Source organism: Poecilia reticulata, chromosome 22 (assembly GCF_904066995.2).
Source record: "Poecilia reticulata chromosome 22, P_reticulata-male-v2, whole genome shotgun sequence".
Taxonomy (NCBI): domain Eukaryota; kingdom Metazoa; phylum Chordata; class Actinopteri; order Cyprinodontiformes; family Poeciliidae; genus Poecilia; species Poecilia reticulata.
This window is the reverse complement of record NC_088851.1, coordinates 10108800-10120727: the sequence shown is the minus strand read 5'-3', so window position 1 is coordinate 10120727 and position 11928 is coordinate 10108800. Positions and strand designations below refer to the sequence as shown.

Sequence of the window (11928 nt, the reverse complement as noted above, 5' to 3'; positions counted from 1 at the left end):
CTATCAACCCGGGTCTTTGTAAAACGTCCTTGATCCGATTCTCCACCGTCCTTAGAAGCAAAATCTCTCGTAAAGATACATACGTCAGTGGGAATAATGTTTGTGAGGATGAATAAAGACAATTTTAAAAAATGTGTCCATCGTGGCAGCGTGACAGGATGGATCAGGAGAGGAAATGTAGACGCGTTAGAGCCTAAAGAACCAGAAATCAGCAGCTCTTCATCCCTCAATCATCTCCTGAGGCTGATATGGTAGAACATTTTATTATTGATTAAGTTTTTTATTGTGCTTTTAGTCGGCCATATTGATTTGATTATTTGCTTATTAATAATATCAGTCAAAATAATACTAATGCTCATTTAAAGAACAAATTGTACAAATAGGCATTGATATTTCCTACTTTAAAAGGTTTGTTAATGCTTTCTGTATGCTTAATTTTGAAATGCTGATATATTTTATGAATTCAGTGTTCAGTGGTCATTTAATGTATTATTAATCCACCAGACACAGACATGCAGCCCAGGGGCGGTTATAGATGGGGGTCAACGGGGCACCTAAGAAATTATACTCAATAAATGTCTTATGTTAATACTCAGTGATGGATTTTTTTTAACCTTCACAATTTTACTTTAACAATGAATTAAATATTCTAATGCTGCACTTTTAGCTGGTGTATAGGATCACACTTCCCATCTGCCAGGAATCTTCAACCTGGATCTCTGGAGACAGATGTGGCTCTTTGGCTCATTTAATATATCAAATGATGAAATATTGCTAGTTTTTTTTTTTTGTTTCAAAAAACACTTACTAAAATACCAGAATGTTGAGATAACTTTTATACTTTTGGCTGTCTGAGGACACATTTTGAATATTCAATCAGGTGTTATAATCAGTTACTCAGTACTTGAGTAGTTTACCAAATACTTTTTACACTTGCTTAATTAAACGTGTTTAAGTTATGCTACTCTGATTGGAGTACAGTTTTGGGGTACTCTAACCGACCTCTATGCATGAACAATTGCTCTATGGATCACTTTTTAAAAACAAAAAACACCGCCATAAAATAATGTTTGTCACTGCAGCAGACGCCCCCCCCATGAGTAGGACAACGCGCCGTGGGGAACATCCCTTATTTTTATTTCTGAAAGGTGGCAACCCTATCTCTAAACCAAACTTATTGGGTTTGTGGTTAGCTAGCTAATTGCATGCTAGCTAGCACTTGGATCTGTATGCAAACAAGGGTCAAAATGTACTTTTTGCTACACTTTGAAAAGGTTTTACAGAGACGTTGTGATTTGCCTGCATTAAAACATTCAGACTCTTATTAAGAAAATACATTGGGATTGAGAGGTGGGTTTAGGGTTCATACGTTTTTCTGACATAATTTGGAAATTGCCAATACAAACAAAGTGTTGATGGTGATCCGTCAGCAGGTGGCAGTGTATCACAATTTATAAAAAATAAACTCACCTTTGGAAGTGCAGCCGTCCATCTCTTGTGCAGTCGGCCTCTCTGAGTCAGTGGTGAGGGGGAAGCAGAGTACACCCTGGGCAGATAGCCAGTCCAGGGTGTCCAGGGAGGACTGGGTGTACACGTTTTGGACAAACCAAAACGAGACAAAGTAGAACTTCAATTGTTGTGCAACTATTAAACCGCGAATTTTGCTCACTAGCGTAAAAACTAAAGGAGGACATCCTGCCACCGGTTTGACCTTTATCTCAGCTACACTTGGGTTTTGCAGCAGGTACCAGTGAACTAAGGGAACCAGCAAGATCACTGCCAGGAGTGGGAAAAAAATTCCTTAACTTATTGGCAACTTTCAAGACATGTTTGATGGTAGTTGCTGCTAAGAGCGGAACAACACATTTGCTTTAGGTAGACTTACTTTTTTTTTTTTTTTTTTTACATAGGCCTAGGTGAGTTTGAATTAGCTTTTCTGTTTTCCTTTCTAAAAAACAAACAAACAAACAAACAAACAAACAAAAAAACTTACAATTCATTTAAAACCAGAATTTTGTATTTACTGGCGTTATCTTTGTCGGATATCATAATTTGTTTGATGATTTGAAACATTTAAGTGTTTCAAAGAATTAAAAACAGAAGAAACATTTTAGGTAAATGCTATTTTTTAGTTTTTATAAATTGTAGGATTATTTACAAGTTATGATGACAACACAGCATTTTAAAGCCATTATTGTTCCAAGTTAAAATTTCCTTGGACAGAAAAATCACCTGAGTAATTTTAATATTTGATCAATTTCAAATCAAATATTCCCTGGACGCCCCTCATCATCTCTTTTAACTCTTCATACTCAGTTTCTTGATTGCTGACAGAAACCAGTTGTCCGATTCAATGAGACCCGTAACATCTTTTTTTCTTTTTAGCTCTAATCGAGTCATTTATATCAAATTTATCCTAAAGATAAATCACTTTTTCTTTTAAAAACATGAAAACAATTGCTTTCTTCCATATATTACATTTAAAATGTTTTTTTAAACAAAATAAACTTTTTTTGGATACTTTATTGGCTTTTCAAGAAAGATCAATTAGCTCAAATGTGCTAAATTTAAACAGTTTTACAGGACTTTAATTCAGAAATTCTGATTTCTGAATTAAAGAAATATTCGTTTATTGATAAACGAATATCAATAAAACAGTGTTTCAGGTAGACTGCCAGCAGAGAGCATCGCAGCTCAGGTTTTGGAAACTTGCTCTGTTGTAAGGGAATTGCATAAGAAGCAGAGTTGCGTGTTTCCAGATGAACTGGCTCGGTCCTCAGGGAGTTGAAATATTTTCTTTACTAACTATGACTGTCTCAGTTTCATATGGACAGGTGCTGAAAAACCAGTTTGCATGAATTTAATGCATCACTGCTTGACTGAGTTCTGCCTTCTGATAGAGTCTTATCTTGTATAGAGGTTATCTGAAGATGAAACTTTAAGAGTTTAAAGCTACATGCTAGCTTTAAATGTACTCAATGCGCCAGAGACTGATCAGCAGCACTCTGAGAGCTTCATCATCAATAATAGAGATGAAATGAACTCGGCAACAATGGTATAGTGTTCACAGAGCTGTTAAGAGCTGTACAAAATAGTAGAGTGATGGTAACGGGACCAGAGGTGAAAAATCAATTAAAACCAACGTTGATTTTAACATATTTCTTTGTGGTTTGTGTTATTTAATAAAGTACTATATATTGCATAAAAATCTGTCACAAGAGTCCTGAGAGCAGAGAGATGATTTCCATAGAGTGGAGGCTTTGCATGGTCAGCTGATCCTCCAGTGAACTGAGAAGGTTTATAGTCCTGTGAGTTCAACACTGCAGGACTCAGATCTGTCAGTCAAGCCAGCAGAAGCAACAAGCACCATGACCCTCATCACCATCCTCATCTGGACGCTGACCTGCTGCTGCTTTACAGGTTCATTCACTCAGCAACATTTCTAACATGATGTTCTGCCTTTTCTCTCCTTTCTTTCTGCTGACAAATGAAGGATTTGTTTTTGTCTGCAGGATGCAGAGCTCAGATCACTGTGACTCAACCGGCAGTGGAGACGGTTCCACCAGGATCCACTGTCACTATCAGGTGTACAACAAATCCTGCTGTTTATAGATGGCTTGATGGTGACGAGGGTATGTTCTGGTATCAGCAGAAACCAGGACAGCCTCCAACGAATCTAATTTATTATGTAAAAAAGCTTCAATCAGGAACTCCAGCTCGGTTTAGTGGCAGTGGAAGCGGCTCTGACTTCACTTTGACCATCAGAGGAGTTGAAACTGAAGATGCAGCAGTTTATTACTGTAAGAGTCGCCATGAAGTAAATAGTGGCAACATGTTCACACAGTGATTAGTAGCCGTACAAAAACCTCCCTCAGTCAAACTGCAGACACTCTGAGCTGTTAGAGCAGAAACTGAACAGACTCTGATCCAGACCACTGAACACAGAGATGAAACCTCAGCAAGGCCTGAAGCTCTGCAGTAACTCTTTACCATTAACTACAATTGATATTTTCTGTTTGATATGAAATGTTTCTTGCAATCAAATAAAAAAAATTCCTTTATTAACACACATTAATATTTAGTGGCAGAATTGTATGTAACACAATTCTGCATATTTTTCATTGCTTGCAATATGACTGACTAGTTCAGACGTGCGCAAAGCTCTTTCGAATCGACCGTTCAGGTACTTTACCAATCGACGATTTTAGCGATTATATTTTGGAGAAAATGTCTGATCATTTCCTCAGAGGAGGACATGGCGATTCTCAACAACCTGAGAGCAACGAATGTCCTCCAAGAAAACACTATGAAAGAAATCAAAATCCTGCAGAAGGAAAGTTGTGCCCAGGCTGAGTTCGAGAAAGTTAAAGGTTTGTACCTAGAGCTAAACAGTCGGTATGAAACCAATGTCACTGCGCTAAAACGACAAGCCGAAAAATACCAGCAGGAAATAAGTTGGGTAAAAGAGGAGTTGGAAAAAGCAAGAGAGGATCTACTGCTGCAAGATACTCTGAGAGCTCAGAAAGAGGATAAAAACCACACCACCATTTTCAAAGAGAAGGAGGAAGATTCAAAGAGCAAAGTCGACATGGTTAAAGATTCAAGACAAGAGGTTTCTTCAGAGAAGGACCTCTTAGGAGAATCTTTACCAGGTTGTTCCACGGATCCGGAACCCGAAGAGACCGAGACCGCAGGAAAAATCGTCCTGAAGGATTTGGACAATAAAGATACTGAAACCACAGATGGTAAAAAGAAAAAAATCAAAATTTTCAATTTGGAAAAAAATATGTAACACTCTGGGGTTCAAGAAGAAGTCAAAAAAAGAAACAAAAGAGGGAAGATATCAAAATCAGGTCTAATGGACCTTACCAAGCTCCGCCCAGAAACGCCCCTCGAAAGTCCCACGTGACTTCATGTCTCTCATTAACAGCTTAGCTCCAATGTCTAACCATGGAATTTTTCGTTCTCTTCAGATTATTTCTGAGTCGATTAGTTTAGCATTTCTGCCGGATTTTCACAAAATATCAGCCACGACAATGGACAGGGGAACCAACAAGTTCATATCAAGGTGTTTGAGCCATGCGATGCCTCCAACATTGTGCGCGTCACAGCTAAATGCTACCGGTCGATGAGAAAAACAACAGATTCTCACACCCTCAGCATAAATATAGCCGTGGACAAGATCACTGATGGCTATTGTTCTTGCAAGGCTGGGTAAGTCGGGCATTCATGGTTTTGAGGGTTCAAATGTGCCTAGGACTTATACACGGTACTCCGTGCTAGCGTGGATAACACGATTACAGTTTAGTAAAAAGCCTTTTCAGGTTAAATAAAATCTTTAATGTATGTCAGATACGGTACACATTGCATATTGATCTGTTCAGCTAACGTAAGGCTGTGTAACAGACAGGCTTCAGTTGTTGTATCGGTACTGCCATTATGCTGTACTTGGCTAAAAGGTTTTCATAATGGATGTGTTTATTATTGACTTTATTTTTTTCATTCGCCAAACACAAAGAAAGCAAAGCAAAAATACTTACGCCAGCAGACAATTGGTTCTTATTGATACTATGACGGTCGAGCTGCAAAAGTGGTCGTGCACAAGCTTTGATCCAAGCAAGGCTTTCCGTTTCAGATTTTGGAAATCTGTGAATTTTAGTTCCACAAACACGATCAGGATACCTGACATCGCTTGTGCAGATACCCCACTGACGGAAAATCTTTTTTTTTTTTCGAGTCCAGACGCAAAAACTTTCTGTCGGTCTGGTAGTCCACAATGTACATTAGCATGAGTTTGTGAGACGGTAAGGCACGTGATAGCTGCGCTGTGACGTAAAATGGGCATTAGCCAATGAAAGGCGGACCCTGTGGTAAGGTCCATTGTGGTTGTTGGTTTGAGCGTCCCACTGATCCTAGGAGTTATGCTGTCGGGGCTTCATGCCTCTGGTACGGCCATCCGATGCAGACGGGTCCTAAGGTAGGAACCAGACCAAGTGCAGCCCAAAGATCCCTTATGATGAATACAACCACTGGAACAGTGGTTGTACATGAGGTCCCACTCTGGAGCCAGGCCTGGGGCACGTTGGGGAGCCCCTTGGTGGAGCCCCCTGGTGTCCTGTGGCATGACAATAAAAATATCACTGAACAATATCAACAATTTGTGCATCGAGCAATACCTGTAGTATTACTTAGAATACTACATTTAAATGTTATTATTTTGGTTAAGAATAATTATTGTACTATCGATAAATGACTTCTAATCGATGTTCTTAGTTACCAGAGGAACACAATAACGCCTTTATGATCTCATAGGTTCAAACTGATAAAAAAAATTAGGATGGATGCTCTTTGCTAAAATATTCCTCGACATCTTCCATGTTCTTTCAGCAAACAATTGAGCTTAGTGTTGTAAATCAATCTAATGTATTTGCTGCTAAGTGCAGAAACAACTTGCATTACGGTAGTTGTATCTACCGTCATTGGTGGCTAGGTTAACTAGCCTTAGCATTCATGACATGACATGCTAGCTGCAGCCAGTGAGGATGACTCACGTATGACCACTTTTTTCATTAAATTTTAATCCAGCGGATTGCTTTTTCAAATCCAATAGTCGGACTACAATTACTTGTTGAAATCACTTTGCGTTACTATTTTCCTTAGTAATATCATTTCCTCTTGGGAGCGACCACCGTTTCTATGTGACAGTGTTTCGGTTGCCAAGCCGATTATTATAAGCGGCTTTAGTTTTTTTGTTTTGTTCTTTTTTCTTCCTAAAGTCGCTTGCAAATTTAATGAATCGCTGGTTGCGCTTTTGGGCTTGTTTTTGAACGTGAAGTTGCTTATTTGAGCTTAAGCAGACACAAACCCCAGAATTTGTCTGTCATCCATTTAGTTTTAGTCAGACTCATGGTCCATCACGCTGTGTCTTGTTAACTACAATTAATATTTTGTGTTTGATATGAAAGGTTTCTTACAATCACAAAAAGAGTCCATTATGAATGCATATGTGTCTGTGTTCATTTGTGTCAGAAAACACAATATATCTCTTTTTAGTTTTCTATTACCAGCATGATTTTAATTTGGAAGTCAAATCAAATGAAACATCAATATTCTCATTATGTTTCCAGCACCAAGTTTAAAATGTAAATGAGTTTGAATTTATCTGCACAGTTTATTGGTTTCCTCTCAGGTTTCACCAGGAAAACGACTGTTTTCTTGTAAATGTGTTCTGGTAAAAGAAAGCATCAACATTGATTTAAATGTTTCATGAAAAATAAACTATCACTGACAAGGTAAGAGAGGGTGTCCAAAGGGAGGTTCAGGGGCCTTTAGTGGACCCTTGAATGTTTCCTTACTGCGACAATATTACCAAAACACCTTTTTACATGTTAGGAACATATTTTAATCTTTTAATAAGCAAGGCTGTTGCATTTCTTTTTATTTCTTAGTGAACTGAACTACATTTATCCAGTGACTTTCGCTCAAAAGCAAACTGTGTCACACCTAAATCTCAATTAAATCATCAAACTTGAATAAAACTGCAAACCTTTTCAAATGAACAGTGATCCAAAACTTTTTTCCTTTAGTTGAGGATGGACATAATTTATTTTGTTTATGCAATGAGATAAAATAATTTGTAAAACTACAAAATGTGCTGAAATAATAAATAAATATTGAATCCTCCTATTTTGCATCTGACTCACCTTTCATCTCCTCTCACAGCAGGTGTCTGTTTGACTGTTTGCTGCTTTGAATGATTGTTGCGCTTCGCTGCTCCTGGATCAGTTTAAAGTGAAACTCAGAGAAGCTCCTCTGCAGTCTGACGGTCAGATTTTCCTCAGCCATGATGTTTCTGAGTCCACTGTTGATCACGCTGCTGCTCCAGCTGCAAGGTGAGGAACGACCAGCTTCTGTTTTCACTTGTTCTCAGATGAAAGACAGTCACATGTTTCCTACTGTTTCCATCCTGCAGGATCAGATGGTAATCCCTCTGTGACTCAGACTCCAGCAGTGAAGTCAGCTGCGTTGGGGGAGACGGTCTCTCTGAGCTGCTCAGCCAGTGCAGGAGTTGATGATGATCTGAGTTGGTACCAGCAGAAACCTGGACAGCCTCCCAAACTGTTATTTTATAAAATCACCAGCCGTCAAACTGATACTCCCAGTCATTTCAGCAGCAGTGGATCAGAGCCTCAGTTCACTCTGACAATCAGTGGAGTTCAGGCTGATGATGTTGGAGATTATTACTGTATGGGAGTACATGCAGTAAATGGTGCCACGGTGTTCACACAGTGATTTAAAGTCGTACAAAAACCTCCTTCAGTCAGACCACAGATTGTGCAGCAGCTGTGAGTTTCTGCTGCAGACGGGAACATGGATCTACGGTCCAGTGAAGTTCACTCTGTAGTGCTAATGGAAGAAACTAACAAAGTATTTATTTACTGAAAATAAAGATCAACATTAAAGTGAGTTTTAAATAAACTCAGAGTAAAATATGTCACATTAACATGTCTTATGTTCATCAGAAATTATTTTACATCTCATGAGAGTGAAGTCTCAGAAAATTTAATATATTTGATTGCTATGAAAACACTATTTAGTATAGCATAGAGTTTGAGGTGAACAAAACATTTATTAAACATCAGTAATCAAACTGATTACATATTGCATAAAGTGTCAGGATAAATTAATATCATCAACATGTCTGATGTAATTTTCCCTGAATAATAACAGGAACAATCACTGTGTGACTTTATTCATTTAATGAAACATATTTCACTCAGTGAGAAACATCTGATACTAAAATTAAAGTCAAACACCATTATTTGACAGCAATTCTTATTTAAACAACAGATGTTGATGACATTTTTAATATTCAATAAAACTTTCATCTTGAATAGTTTATGTCAGAAATTGTCTGTTCTCACCTGAACAATCCAGAGCCGACATGATTTTCGTAGCTGCAGAGATCTATACATTTTGTAATAAATATATATTTTTTAAATATTTCATAAAGAGTATAAAGAAACTGTCTGCTTTTATTTCCCATGTTGATAAATGACCTTAATGACCATTATTTAAAGTGCCACTCTTGATGAAATCAACTTTCTTCTTCTTTGTCATGACAGTAATGAAACTCTCTCCATTATAATGTATCAGAGCAAGCTTTATTAAAACACACAGCAAATGAATCCCACTCACATCCAGCTGCTGAGCTTCACACATTAGTCTAAGTTGTTGAACATTTCTCAGCAGTTTAGTTTTGCATCACACAAGCTTTAGTTTGTCTTCATCCAGACTCCTGTTGCTGAGAGCAGCAGGTGTTTCTCCTGCTGCTCCCCCACTAAGAGCTCCTGTTCTGGGCCTCAGTCAGCCTCTCTGGCCCTCACACTGGCTCCTCCGGATGCTCTGGACCTGGCTGCGGCCCTGATGGACCACCCTGCAGGAGTACAGCTCTCCTTTCATCCACTTCTCCTGGCTCAGGCTTAAGGTGCTGCTGCTGCCGTAGCGTCCGCTCTTCTCCTCCTCCGAGCTGCTCAGGACCCCCTCTGTCACCGCCGTGCCGTCCACCTCCCAGCTCACCTGGGCTCCCTGAGGAGAGTAGCCGCTCAGCAGGCAGAGCAGCGTGGCCGAGCCCCCAGAGAGCTGCTCAGAGGAGGGGGGCAGCAGAGAGACCGAGGGTGGGACCGCGGGGCCGGCTGGAGGGGAGAGCAGAGACACGAGGAGCAGATCAACGTCTGCTGGTCAGGACACACACAGATCATAGTGGATATAATATAATAACACTGAGGAGACGGATGGTTTAGAGGCTGGATTCATTCATCCATGTTTACTTCACTTTCAGCTTTTTATTCAAATCTTCCAGATAAAAACACATCAGAGCTGAAATGTTCTGACCTCAGGAATAAAAGGAGCAACATGACATGAAATATTAATGTGAATAAAACAACATTTTACTGTAAATATGTTGGTTCTGTAAAGATGTGGTTCATGAAAACAAAATGTCTGAACACAGTTAAAGATTTTCCATCTGTTTGTTTCACTTCCTCTGTACTGCATCAAACTATCAGACTGGAAACTTTTAAAGCTCAAAATAAAGTTTATATTTTTACATTTTATTTATTTGTTTTTTACAAGCACTGGCAACAAATTTTAATGCAATAATTTTTTTTAATTTAAATATATATTTGTGGTTTCAGAATTAGCAACCTTGGCTAAAGTCTGAAAAGAATATATCACTATTTAATTAAAAAATACAGAACTAATGTAATGTTTCTTTTAAAATAATCACATAATGTGGTAAACAGAATAAAATACATTACAATTTATTACATATAAAATATTTTACTTAATGGTAACAAAGTCAAACAAAAAACAAACAACATATAAAATGCTAACAAAAATACGTTTGATCACATAAAGAGTAGAAATTAATTTTGATTTATATCAAATTAAATGGTGATACTTACAGTGAACGATGAGTTTGGTTCCTCCACCAAAAGTGTACCACAGTGATACAAACTCATTGAGAGGCCGTACAAAAACCTCCTGCACTGTCAGGAGACATTTAGCTGCTGAAATTATGTTTTTAAAGTGATTAAAAATCCCAGTTTAAACTGTATTTAATCTGCAAATCATTTAACATTAATTCAGATTTAAATTGCTTCATAATTTAGGAGAATATTTTTATTTTATTACCAATGAAAAGTAAAAGTTACTTTCTCTCCTCTACTGCATCGCAACATTGTTTAACATTGCAGCTTCTATTAAGTTTACATGGTTAAAACAGTTTTTCAGTATAATTTAATTCATAAAAACCTTTAAAAAGCATCAAATTACATTGATATATTATATATTTACCTATAAATTTTAGTAGAATATTACAATTATCCTTGTATATCCAAGAGAAATTAAATTTTAATCCAAGAAGTGAAAATCCTTCATGTTGTTTCTGTTTTATTCTCTTCTCTTCCAACAAGATGATGAGAGTTTAAATCCAGTATCTATTAGTGTTGGTTCAGTGTCTCTGTTTGTCTGGTGCTGAGAGCAGAGAGATGATTTCCATAGAGTGGAGGCTTTGCATGGTCAGCTGATCCTCCAGTGAACTGAGAAGGTTTATAGTCCTGTGAGTTCAACACTGCAGGACTCAGATCTGTCAGTCAAGCCAGCAGAAGCAACAAGCACCATGACCCTCATCACCATCCTCATCTGGACGCTGACCTGCTGCTGCTGCTTTACAGGTTCATTCACTCAGCAACATTTCTAACATGATGTTCTGCCTTTTCTCTCCTTTCTTTCTGCTGACAAATGAAGGATTTGTTTTTGTCTGCAGGATGCAAAGCTCAGATCACTGTGACTCAACCTGCAGTGGAGACGGTTCCACCAGGATCCACTGTCAGACTGAACTGTCAGACAAACCCAAGTGTAGCATCATGTAGTAATGGTCAATGTATGTTCTGGTATCAGCAGAAACCAGGACAGCCTCCAAAGCTCCTGATACACTCTGTCAGCTTACGCCAGTCAGGAACTCCAGCTCGGTTTAGTGGCAGTGGAAAAGACACAGACTTCTCTTTGACCATCAGAGGAGTTGAGACTGAAGATGCAGCAGTTTATTACTGTAAAAGTCTCCATGAAGTAAATAGTGCCAATGTGTTCACACAATGATTAGTAGCCGTACAAAAACCTCCCTCAATCAAACTGCAGACACTCTGAGCTGTTAGAGCAGAAACTGAACAGACTCTGATCCAGACCACTGAACGCAGAGAAACTCTAACATATCTAAACAGATTAAAATGTAAGAAGATATAAAGACATAATTACTGAAAGTAAAAGAAAATATATTGACTGACAAACATTTTTTTGCTGGCACAGTAAATAAATCTGGAAATATTTTTACATTTAAAGAAAACTTACTTTCTTCACTGATACAGA

The 11928-nt window shown here is 38.2% G+C and overlaps 1 long non-coding RNA gene across 1 annotated transcript; it reads right to left on the bottom strand.

Moving 5' to 3' along the window:
- Positions 1-9142: 9142 nt before the first annotated feature.
- LOC103458437 (uncharacterized) lies at positions 9143-11133 on the bottom strand. The gene is made up of 2 exons (XR_014085924.1): positions 10467-11133; positions 9143-9695 (listed from the first exon to the last, which is right to left on the bottom strand). It is a non-coding gene; the product is annotated as an uncharacterized LOC103458437 (long non-coding RNA).
- Positions 11134-11928: the final 795 nt, after the last annotated feature.